Genomic DNA, 12,694 nt, shown 5'->3' with positions numbered 1-12,694 from the left:
GATTTTATTTAAATCATTTTTCTCCAAAAATAAAATACATGGAAAATAGGGTAACATGATTCCCTACAACAGAAAATTGGAGAGAAATAAATTTGATTTCATTTTAGTATTTTTTAAATGATTTTTGTTGGATCTTATTAGAGCAGGAGCATTGTTAGAATTATTAGAATTTGTGTGTATTTTATTTAATGTTCATGTCCAAGAAAATCTTTTTCTGAAAATTCTGATATATAATATGCCTATATAAAAAAATTTATTTTATTCTGTTATTCAGTTGTCCTTCTGTTTCTATTTAAAAAACTGTATGTGCGGCCCATATTTATTTTTCGCATACATGCGCAGTATAGTAGCTTCTCGCGCCCCATTGTTTTTCTCTTAAATAGGCCAGGCCCAGCCAGGCTTTTTTTTTCTCTTAGGCCGAATTTTGTAAAAAAAAAAACTGCACCGCAGTGTGCGCGCGGCCGGCCGAAGGCCTTTAGGCCCATCCGCCTCTTTTCTTCTCTGTTTCGTATATTTTTGTCTACGTTTAGTCCCACATTGCCTAGCCTTTGACCCCTGAGCCTCTTTTACACCAATAAATGTAGAGCCATAGAGCCTCCAAAAATCATCCGATTCGAGTTAAATCAATATTTTGGTTTAACTAGATTCATTTAAGAAAAATATATTTCTCCTCTCCGGTGCGACTTTTGGAAATTGTCTCCTTTCTCCAAAGTTGTCTTTTCTCTGCCTTATAAAGGTATCTTTCTTTGCTTTTTTCTTCTTATACCTTTATTTTTAGACTAATATGATAAAATAATTAGAATATGACCCACAGGAAATAGAAGCCCTGATTGGAATGGAAAAGTCCAGGAAGAGAAACCGATTGGAGCCCAGGAGGGACCTGAGTCATATCATCTGTTACAGGTGCAAGGAGTCAGGGCACTACCTCAACAATTGCCCAAAAAGGAAACCTCGATACTTGTCAGAAGTAATATGTTTTAGTTGTAATGGAGCAGGGCACTTTGCCAGAGAATGCCCTAAGGAGAAGGAAACTTGTGCTAGATAGTTGAGTCTGCAACAAAAGAAATGGAGTAGTAGAAGTGAGAACACTTTCTTTTATATTGAGGTGTTGAGTTGAGACATGTAATGGAAAAGCAAGAGATTGTAATCATTGGAGAATCAATAAAGTTAGCATCGTTGGTAAAGATTTGGGTTTTATGAGTTGTTACTCTATGAAGAAGGATTTTGACCATTTTTGAGGATATGAGAAATATGGTCTATGGAAGATTTGTGCATTTTAAGGGTGGTAGTACCCTGTAAGAACCGTTGACCCCTGGAAAAGATAAGGATACTCCATTGAGTGGATTTCGGACAAAATGAATACGAGTTTTGTCTCGATATGTGTGATACCCCAAGAGTATGTGGGATGAAGTTGGAGACCGTCAGTTGTTTGGACCAAATGTGATCAAAGGAGTTAGAATAGAATGTTAAGTTGATTCGAGATAGACTGAAGGTAGTTTAGTCCAGGCATAAGAGTTATGTAGACTCAAAAACTCAAGGAGGTAGTCTATGAAATTGGAGATAGAGCATGTCTTCGTGTGTCCCCTCCGTGAGGAGTTAAACGGTTTGGAGTTAAGGGAAAGTTAGCCCCGAGATTTGTAGGACCATACCGAGTTTTGGAGCATATGGGAGAAGTGGCCAACAAGTTGGAGTCACCCGAAGGACTGTCAGGAGTTCATGATGTGTTTCACGTTTCCAAGTTGAAGAAGTGCCATGCAGAGATGGCCAATATTCTCCTGTAAGGACGCTTGACCCTGGAAAGGATAATGATGTTCCACGAAGTGGAATATGGACTTCATAAGTATAAGTTTTTATCTCGGTATGAGGGATATCCCACGGGGATGAATAGATAAATTACTATTGGATATAAAGGAGGTATGATGTTGGAAATATGGATCAATGGAAACTCGATGATGAGTCTGAGTAATCACGTCTTAGTTTGGTACAAATAGAAGGAAGGGAGACGGTACAATTGGATGGATTTAAGAATGCTAGGAAGCAGGATGTGGGAATAATGATCAGTTGCCTGATGATAAGTTCAAGGACTAGAAGTGATGAGATGGGCCATAACCCACAGGCCCCAGGACCTGCCCAGAAGCAAGCACATTCTTCCTGAAGGAAAACCCTGGAAGAAGTTCGATTTTATCAATAGACGATCTTATAGGAGTAACGCAAAACCTGAGAGTTGTAAAGGAACGCTAAATGGTTGTTTGGCATGCAGAATCTATGGATTTATCCGAACTTGGTTCGTCGACAAGAGAAATTCTGCAATGCTTGTGAGGATGACCGAGTGTTAGAATGCGAGATTCGCTAAACCGTATACAAGGTAATGATTTGGGTGCGGGATGGATTGATCACCATACCGACTTACTCTTATTATTCGCCTTGCTATATGGGATGGTAAATCTGAGTGACTTACCTATAGTAGAGAGACGACGGTATTAAACCTTGTTTGAACCTTAGAATGGTATAAGAAATTTTTCCCTTGTACAAGGCAGCTTTTGCCAACCGTAGGTTATACGGTGAGGATCAACTAGACACATTTCCTGCAGGAGAAATCATAAATTGTTGACCACCATGAGATATCGATAGTTGATTAGTATTGGTGCCAGACCCGTCAGCTAAGAAGACCCAGTCACAGAAGAACCTTACCAAGATGAAAGACAGAAGAATTGAGGAAAAGGTTATGCCACTACCGAAAGAGCCCAGATAAGGAATTATCCTAAAAATCTGAGAAGACCGACACTATTAACAATATGGATGAAGTATATGAGTTTTGATGGAACCGTAACCATGCTTCTAAGGGTGGTAGCACCCCAGACCCCGGAGACGATTGATGAAATTTTGAAGAGACCCCGAACCTAACCTATTTCTTTCTATCCTCTCCGAATCTCGAGGACGAGATTCCTTTTAAGGGTGGTAGGTTTGTAACATCCCAAAATTCTAAATTTTGGAATGTTATAATAAATAGTCAGATTTGATTGATTGTGTGAAATTGAGTGAAATTCTAAACCTTTTTGAAAGTTAAATGAGAGGGAATAAAAGGACTTTCCTGAACTTTCATTTTTCATTCGTGATCTCCGTGAATTCAAATTCTTTTCACCACGAAACCCTGGAGAGAAGATGACATGACTTCTTCCATTTATTTAAATGACAAGGGGTGTTGAAAATATTTGAATTTCATTTGGAAAATATTTCCAATTCTGAAACTTTATGGAACTCAATGATTTTCACGAGAGGAGATAAAATGACTTCTTCAAATTATATGAAATATGAGTTGGGAGTTTCAAAGGATCAAATTCAAAGTCTTTTTGAAATTATTTTTCAATTTGGAGTTATTTGGATTTTATTCAAATCATTTTCCTTGAAAAATAAAATACATGGAAAATAGGGTAACATGATTCCCTACAACAGAAAATTGGAGAGAAATAAATTTGATTTCATTTTGGTATTTTTAAAATGATTTTTGTTGGATCTTATTAGAGCAGGAGCACTGTTAGAATTATTAGAATTTGTGTGTATTTCATTTAATGCCAGAAAAATGTTCATGTCCTAGAAAATCTTTTTCTGAATTTTTTTATATATAATAAGCCTATATAGTTTTTTATTTTATTTTGTTATTCAGTTTTCCTTCTGTTTCTATTTAAAAAAAACTGTACGTGCGGCCCATATTTATTTATCGGCTACATGCGCAGTATAGTAGCTTCTGGCGCCCCATTGTTTTTCTCTTAAATAGGCCAGGCCCAGCCAGCCTTTTTTTTCCTCTTAGGCCGAATTTTGTAAACAAAAATAAAACTGCACCGCAGCGTGCGCTCGGCCGGCCGAAGGCCTTTAGGCCCGTCCGCCTCTTTTCTTCTCTGTTTCGTATATTTTCGTCTACGTTTAGTCCCACATTGCCTAGCCTTTGACCCCTAAGCCTCTTTTCCATCAATAAATATAAATCCATAGAGCCTCCAAAAATCATCCGATTCGGGTTAAATCAATATTTTGTTTTGACTAGATTCATTTAAGAAAAATATATTTGTCCTCTCCGGCGCGACTTTTGGAAATTGTCTCCTTTCTCCAAAGTTGTCTTTTCTCTGCCTTATAAAGGTATCTTTCTTTATTTTTCTTCTTCTTATACCTCCGTAGTTTATTATTTTTAGACTAATATGATAAAATAATTAGATTATCAATTAGTCTACGTATTTATACATTAGACCCTAGCCCGTAGCTATTTTTTCTTCCGTAAAACAACTTGGCTCTGATTTTTCAAATAGTCATAACTTTTTACTCGTTTGTCCAAATCCAATGAAACCAACGCCCACTTTTTTCGTTATGATCTCCTGTATCCAGTAATCCAACTCAAACATGTTTTTGAAAAGTTTAAAATTTAAATTAGATCATATTTGAATTCAAACTTCGTTTGATCATAACTTCAGTTTCGTAGCTCCGTTTGAGTTGATTCTTTTTGCAAATCGAAGCTCTTGACCTAAACTTTCTGATAAGGCCAAATTCATATAATTTTGGTACTGTTAAAAATTGTTTTATGTTGCAAGAGTTATTTGCTTGGTTTGATGTTTTCTCAATTGTCTTCTTCGATCTTTTTGATACTTTGAGTGATTGCTTATGTGCGGTTACTATTGCTTGATTACGATAGATTGACCGGAGTGTGACGAGTAGAGCTATCAAGATTTTTGAGTGCGAATCATCTTCATCAATATTGCGGGCAAGTTCACACTTTGATCATACCTCTTTCATACCCAGTTTTTATTGCATTAGATCAAACCTCCAACATTGCATGATTAGGATCTAATTAAATTGTGGGATGAGAAGTAGTTGAGGTAGTACCTATTACGTGTTTATTATCAAACCCTTGGGAGTTATTATTACGTTATGCTTACATTGCCATGCTATGCTCGTAGACGTGAATTGGGTTTTGAGAGTATTCATGACAGATGTGAGATTGTTAATTAATGGTTTACTTAAAGGTGGGAACTTAAACACACATCTGGGTGGATTGAGGCACCTGGGTATTCCAGGATTGCCTGTCTAGGCACTTGGGTAGACCAGGATTGCCTGTTTTTATTTGGACCGCCACCCAGGCTCAAAGGGATCATAAGATTATTCATGCTAGAAACTTCCGTGTGCAGCCACAAGCTATTATGGGCTCTAGCATAGTTGATTAAGTCATGCGAACTCTTACAGGGTAGACTAGCAAATGCAGGGGAAAGTAGGTGTAACGGTCTATCCATCGTAAGGTGCTAGCGCTTCTGAAAGACTATGTCTCGGTCATCCGTCTTCTCAAACACCATGTAGTGCGAGAAACCAAACGGAGGCGATCGAGTCTTGTGGAAAAAAGTGCGCAAACCTCTGCAGAGTGTATAAACTAATCATGGTTAGCCGTGTCCCCGGTTATGGACATCTTGAGTATCTAGTTCTTGGATTATCTTGTTGATCTCATCACGTTACTTAAATAATTGGTTGGGTTTTAATGATGATGCTTAGGATTGAGAATGCTGTCAACCATTCTCAATGTTTAACAACCACCATGGTAGTGAAATAAAATTTATTCCTTTGGAGTAGGGAAAAATTGGCTTTACGCAAAACTATAACCATAGAGCTTTTCCACTAGCCAAATATGCATGTAGTGATAGCCTTTATTCATCATTCTCTATGGTGTAAATTTGCCAGTACATTCAATGTACTGACCCTTTGTGGTTGCAACGTCTCATGTTGCAGGACTTCTTACGACGAGTAAGTGATACGTTAGGGTTACGATTTCTACACTCAACTTTGCCGTTGGTCTTGATGGGAATCCACAACCTTTGTTACTTCCGCTATTTGGATTGATGTAATAGTATTTATGTTATTTTATACATGTGATTTACCTCTGTTATAAATCCTCGAGTACTGTGTGTGTCAGCATACTGATCCAGGGATGACACTTAAGCACAGAGACTTGATCCACTCGGGTCGGGTCGCTACATTGCTGTTCTTTTTGAAGTTCTCTTTCTTCCCTTTGCCCTTTTTCTTGAAACTAGCGGTCTTATTGACCATCAACACTTGATGCTCCTTCTCAATTTCTACCTCCACAGCCTTTAGCATTGCGAAGAGCTCGGGAATCGTCTTATCCATCCCTTGCATGTTATAGTTCATCACGAAGCTCTTGTAGCTTGGTGGCAGTGATTGAAGAACTCTGTCAATGACACTATCAACAGGAAGATTAACTCCCAGTTGAGTCAAGTGATTATGATACCCAGACATTTTGAGTATATGTTCATTGACAGAACTATTCTCCTCCATCTTGCAGCTATAGAACTTATTGGAGACTTCATATCTCTCAATTCGGGCATTTGCTTGAAATATTAACTTCAACTCCTGGAACATTTCATATGCTCCATGACGTTTAAAACGTCGTTGAAGTCCCGATTCTAAGCCGTAAAGCATGGCACACTGAACTATTGAGTAGTCATCAGCTTTGCTTTGCCAGATGTTCATAACATCTCATGTTGCTCCTGCAGCAGGCCTGGAACCCAGCAGTGCTTCCAGGACGTAATTCTTCTGTGCAACAATGAGGATAATCCTCAAGTTACGGACCCAGTCCGTGTAATTGCTACCATCATCTTTCAACTTTGCTTTCTCAAGGAACACATTAAAATTCAACGGAACAACAGCATGGGCCATCTATCTACAATCAAACATAGACAAGCAAAATACTATCAGGTACTAAGTTCATGATAAATTTAAGTTCAATTAATCATATTACTTAAGAACTCCCACTTAGAAAGACATCCCTCTAATCTTATAAGTGATCACATGATCCAAATCAACTAAACCATAACCGCTCATCACGTGAAATGGAGTAGCTTTCAATGGTGAACATCAATATGTTGATCATATCTACTATATGATTCACGCTCAACCTTTCGGTCTCAGTGTTCGAGGCCATATCTGCATATGCTAGGCTCGTCAAGTTTAACCCGAGTATTCTGCGTGTGCAAAAACTGGCTTGCACCCGTTGTAGATGGACGTAGAGCTTATCACACCCGATCATCACGTGGTGTCTGGGCACGACGAACTTTGGCAACGGTGCATACTCAGGGAGAACACTTTTATCTTGAAATTTAGTGAGAGATCATCTTATAATGCTATCGTCAATCAAAGCAAGATAAGATGCATAAAAGATAAACATCACATGCAATCAATATAAGTGATATGATATGGCCATCATCATCTTGTGCTTGTGATCTCCATCTCTGAAGCACCTTCATGATCACCATCATCGCCGGCGCGACACCTTGATCTCCATCGTAGCATCATTGTTGTCTCGCCAATCTTATGCTTCCACGACTATCGCTACCGCTTAGTGATAAAGTAAAGCATTACAGGGCGATTGCATTGCATACAATAAAGCGACAACCATATGGCTCCTGCCAGTTGCCGATAACTCAGTTACAAAACATGATCATCTCATACAATAAAATTTAGCATCATGTCTTGACCATATCACATCACAACATACCCTGCAAAAACAAGTTAGACGTCCTCTACTTTGTTGTTACAAGTTTTACGTGGCTGCTACGGGCTTAGCAAGAACCGTTCTTACCTACACATCAAAACCACAACGATAGTTTGTCAAGTTGATGCTGTTTTAACCTTCGCAAGGACCGGGCGTAGCCACACTTGGTTCAACTAAAGTTGGAGAAACTGACACCCGCCAGCCACCTGTGTGCAAAGCACGTTGGTAGAACCAGTCTCGCGTAAGTGTACGCGTAATGTCGGTCCGGGCCGCTTCATCCAACAATACCGCCGAACCAAAGTATGACATGCTGGTAAGCAGTATGACTTATATCGCCCACAACTCACTTGTGTTCTACTCGTGCATATAGCATCAACGCATAAAACCTGGCTCGGATGCCACTGTTGTGGAACATAGTAATTTCAAAAAAATTCCTATGCACACGCAAGATCATGGTGATGCATAGCAACGAGAGGGGATAGTGTTGTCTACGTACCCTCGTAGACCGAAAGCGGAAGCGTTAGCACAACGCAGTTGATGTAGTCGTACGTCTTCATGATCCGACCGATCCAAGTACCGAACGCACGACACCTCCGAGTTCAGCACATGTTCAGCTCGATGACGTCCCGTGAACTCCAATCCAGTAGAGCTTTACGGGAGAGTTCCGTCAGCACGACGGCGTGGTGACGATGATGATGTTCTACCGTCGCAGGGCTTCGCCTAAGCACCGCTATGATATGATCAAGGTGGATTATGGTGGAAGGGGGCACCGCACACGGCTAAGAGATCAAGAGATCAATTGTTGTCTATGGGGTGCCCCTGGCCACGTATATAAAGGAGTGGAGGAGGAGGGGGCCGGCCAAGAGGAGGAGGCGCACCCAAGGGGGGGAAATCCTACTCCAAGTAGGTTTTGCCCCCCTTTCCTATTCCAACTAGGAGAAGGGGGAAGGAGGAGGTGGAGAGAAGGAAGGAGAAGGGGGCCCGCGCCCCCTTCCCTTTCCCAATTCGGATTGGGGCAAGGGGGCTGCACGCCACCTCCTGCTGCCTCTCCTCTTCCACTACTTTGGGCCCATGAGGCCCAATAACCCCCGGGGGGGTTCCGGTAACCCCCCCGGTACTCCGGTATATATCCGATAACCCCCGGAACCATTCCGGTGTCCGAATATAGTCGTCCAATATATCAATCTTCATGTCTCGACCATTTCGAGACTCCTCGTCATGTCCGTGATCACATCCGGGACTCCGAACAACCTTCGGTACATCAAAACTCATAAACTCATAATATAACCGACATCGAAACATTAAGCGTGCGGACCCTACGGGTTCGAGAACTATGTAGACATGACCGAGACATGTCTCCGGTCAATAACCAATAGCGGAACCTGGATGCTCATATTGGCTCCTACATATTCTACGAAGATCTTTATCGGTCAGACCGCATAACAACATACGTTGTTCCCTTTGTCATCGGTATGTTACTTGCCCGAAATTCGATCGTCGGTATCTCAATACCTAGTTCAATCTCGTTACCGGCAAGTCTCTTTACTCGTTCCATAATACATCATTACGCAACTAACTCATTTAGTTGCAATGCTTGCAAGGCTTAAGTGATGTGCATTACTGAGAGGGCCCAGAGATACCTCTCCGACAATTGGAGTGACAAATCCTAATCTCGAAATACGCCAACCCAACAAGTACCTTTGGAGACACCTGTAGCACGATGGTGAGCATCATGAAATTGGTGACGGAGGAAGGTTGATGATGACGACGGCGACGGATTCCCCTCTCCGGAGCCTCGAACGGACTCCAGATCAGCCCTCCCGAGAGAGTTTAGGGCTTGGCGGTGGCTCCGTATCGTAAAACGCGATGAATCCTTCTCTCTGATTTTTTTCTCCCCGAACACGAATATATGGAGTTGGAGTTGAGGTTGGTGGAGCGTCAGGGGGCCCACGAGGTAGGGGGCGCGCCTAGGGGGGTAGGGCACGCCCCCACCCTCGTGGACAGGGTGTGGGCCCCCTGACGTGGATCTTTTCGCCAGTATTTTTTATATATTCCAAAAATAATCTCCGTTGATTTTCAGGTCATTCCGAGAACTTTTATTTCTGCACAAAAATAACACCATGGCAATTCTGCTGAAAACGGCGTCAGTCCGGGTTAGTTCCATTCAAATCATGCAAGTTAGAGTCCAAAACATGGGCAAAAGTGTTTGGAAAAGTAGATACAACGGAGACGTATCAACTCCCCCAAGCTTAAACCTTTGCTTGTCCTCAAGCAATTCAGTTGATAAATTGAAAGTGATAAAGAAAAACTTTTACAAACTCTGTTTGCTCTTGTTGTTGTAAATATGTAAAGCCAGCATTCAGGTTTTCAGCAAAGATTATGAATTAACCATATTCACAATAACATTTAGGTCTAATATTTACTCGTATCAATGGCATAATCAACTAGCGAGCAATAATAATAAATCTCGGGTGACAACACTTTCTCAAAACAATCATAATATGATATAACAAGATGGTATCTCGCTAGCCCTTTTGAGACCGCAAAACATAAATGCAGAACACCTTTAAAGATCAAGGACTGACTAGACATCTTAATTCATGGTAAAAGAGATCCAGTCAAGTCATACTCAATGTAAACTAACAGTAATGGATGCAAATGACATCGGTGCTCTCCAGCTGGTGCTTTTTAATAAGAGGATGATGACTCAATATAAAAGTAAATGGATAGGCCCTTCGCAGAGGGAAGCAGGGATTTGTAGAGGTGCCACAGCTCGGTTTTGAAATAGATATGAATAATATTTTGAGCGGTATACTTTCATTGTCAATATAACAACCAAGAGATCTCGATATCTTCCATGCTACACACATTATAGGCGGTTCCCAAATAGAATGGTAAAGTTTATACTCCCCCTCCACCAACAAGCATCAATCCATGGCTTGCTCGAAACAACGAGTGCCTCCAACTAACAAGAGTCCCGGGGGAGTTTTGGTTTTGATTTGATTTCCATAAAGCATGGGACCGGGCATCCCGGTGACCAGCCATTTTCTCGTGAGTGAGGAGCGGAGTCCACTCCTCTTGAGAATAACCCGCCTAACATGGAAGATATAGACAACCCTAGTTGATACATGAGCTATTGATACGTCTCCAACGTATCTATAATTTTTTATTGCTCCATGCTATATTATCTACTGTTTTGGACTATATTGGGCTTTATTTTCCACTTTTATATTATTTTTGGGACTAACCTATTAACCGGAGGCCCAACCCAGAATTGCTTTTTTTTGCCTATTTCTGTGTTTCAGATAAACAGAATATCAAACGGAGTCCAAACGGAATAAAATCTTCAGGAACGTGATTTTCTCACCGAACATGATCCAGGAGACTTGGACCCTACTCCAAGGAACAAAAGAGGTGGTCACGAGGGTGGGGGGCGCGCCCCCTGCCTCGTGGGCCCCTCGTTGCTCCTCCGACGTACTTCTTCCTCCTATATATACACACGTACCCCAAACGATCAGAAGAGGAGCCAAAAACCTAATTCCACCGCCGCAACTTTCTGTATCCACGAGATCCCATCTTGGGGCCTGTTCCGGAGCTCCGTCGAAAGAGGGCCGTCATCACGGAGGGCTTCTACATCATCATAGCCTCTCCGATGAAGTGTGAGTAGTTTACCTCAGACCTTCGGGTCCATAGTTAGTAGCTAGATGGCTTCTTCTCTCTCTTTGAATCTCAATACAAAGTTCTCCCTCAATCTTGTGGAGATCTATTCGATGTAATCTTCTTTTTGCGGTGTGTTTGTTGAGACCGATGAATTGTGGGTTTATGATCAAGTCTATCTATGAATAATATTTGAATCTTCTCTGAATTCTTTTATGTATGATTGGTTATCTTTGCAAGTCTCTTCGAATTATCCGTTTGGTTTGGCCAACTAGATTGGTAGTTCTTGCCATGGGAGAAGTGCTTAGCTTTGGGTTCGATCTTGCGGTGTCCTTACCCAGTGACAGAAGGGGCAGCAAGGCACGTATTGTATCGTTGCCATCGAGGATAACAAGATGGGGTTTATTTCATATTGCATGAATTTATCTCTCTACATCATGTCATCTTGCTTAAGGCGTTAATCTGTTTTTAACTTAATACTCTAGATGCATGCTGGATAGCGGTCGATGAGTGGAGTAATAGTAGTAGATGCAGAATCGTTTCGATCTACTTGTCACGGACATGATGCCTATATACATGATCGTGCCTAGATATTCTCATAACTATGCTCAATTATGTCAATTGCTCAACAGTAATTTGTTCACCCACCGTAGAATACTTATACTCTTGAGAGAAGCCACTAGTGAAACCTATGGCCCCCGGGTCTATTCTCATCATATCAATCTCGATCACTTTAATCTTGCTTTGCCTTTTTACTTTGCTTTTACTTTTTACTTTGCATCTTTATACCAAAAATACCAAAAATATTATATCTATCAGATCTCACTCTCGTAAGTGACCGTGAAGGGACTAACAACCCCTAATCGCATTGGTTGCGAGTAGCTATCGCTTTGTGCAGGTACGAGGGACTTGAGCGTGGCCTCCTACTGGATTGATACCTTGGTTCTCAAAAACTGAGGGAAATACTTATGCTACTCTGCTGCATCATCCCTTCCTCTTCGGGGAAAACCAACGCAAGCTCAAGACGTAGCAAGAAGGATTTCTGGCGCCGTTGCCGGGGAGTGTATGCAAAAAGTCAACATACCAAGTACCCATCACAATCCCTATCTCTCGCATTACATTATTTGCCATTTTCCTCTCATTTTCCTCTCCCCCAATTCACCCTTGCCGTTTTATTCACCCTCTCTCTCTATCCTCCATCTCTATTTGCCTCTTTTTGCTCGCTTGCCTTTTTGTTTGCTCGTGTGTTAGATTGCTTGTTTGTCGCGATGGCTCAAGATACTACCAAATTGTGTGACTTCCCCAATACCAATAATAATGATTTCCTTAGCACTCCGATTGCTCCTCTTACCGATGTTGAATCTTGTGAAATTAATACTGCTTTGTTGAATCTTGTTATGAAAGATCAATTCGCCGGCCTTCCTAGTGAAGTTGCCGCTACTCATCTGAATAGCTTCGTTGGTTTATGTGATATGCAAAAGAAAAAAGATGTCAACA

Source organism: Triticum dicoccoides, chromosome 7A (genome assembly GCF_002162155.2).
Source record: "Triticum dicoccoides isolate Atlit2015 ecotype Zavitan chromosome 7A, WEW_v2.0, whole genome shotgun sequence".
NCBI classification, from domain to species: domain Eukaryota; kingdom Viridiplantae; phylum Streptophyta; class Magnoliopsida; order Poales; family Poaceae; genus Triticum; species Triticum dicoccoides.
Note: the sequence above shows the minus strand (reverse complement) of the source record.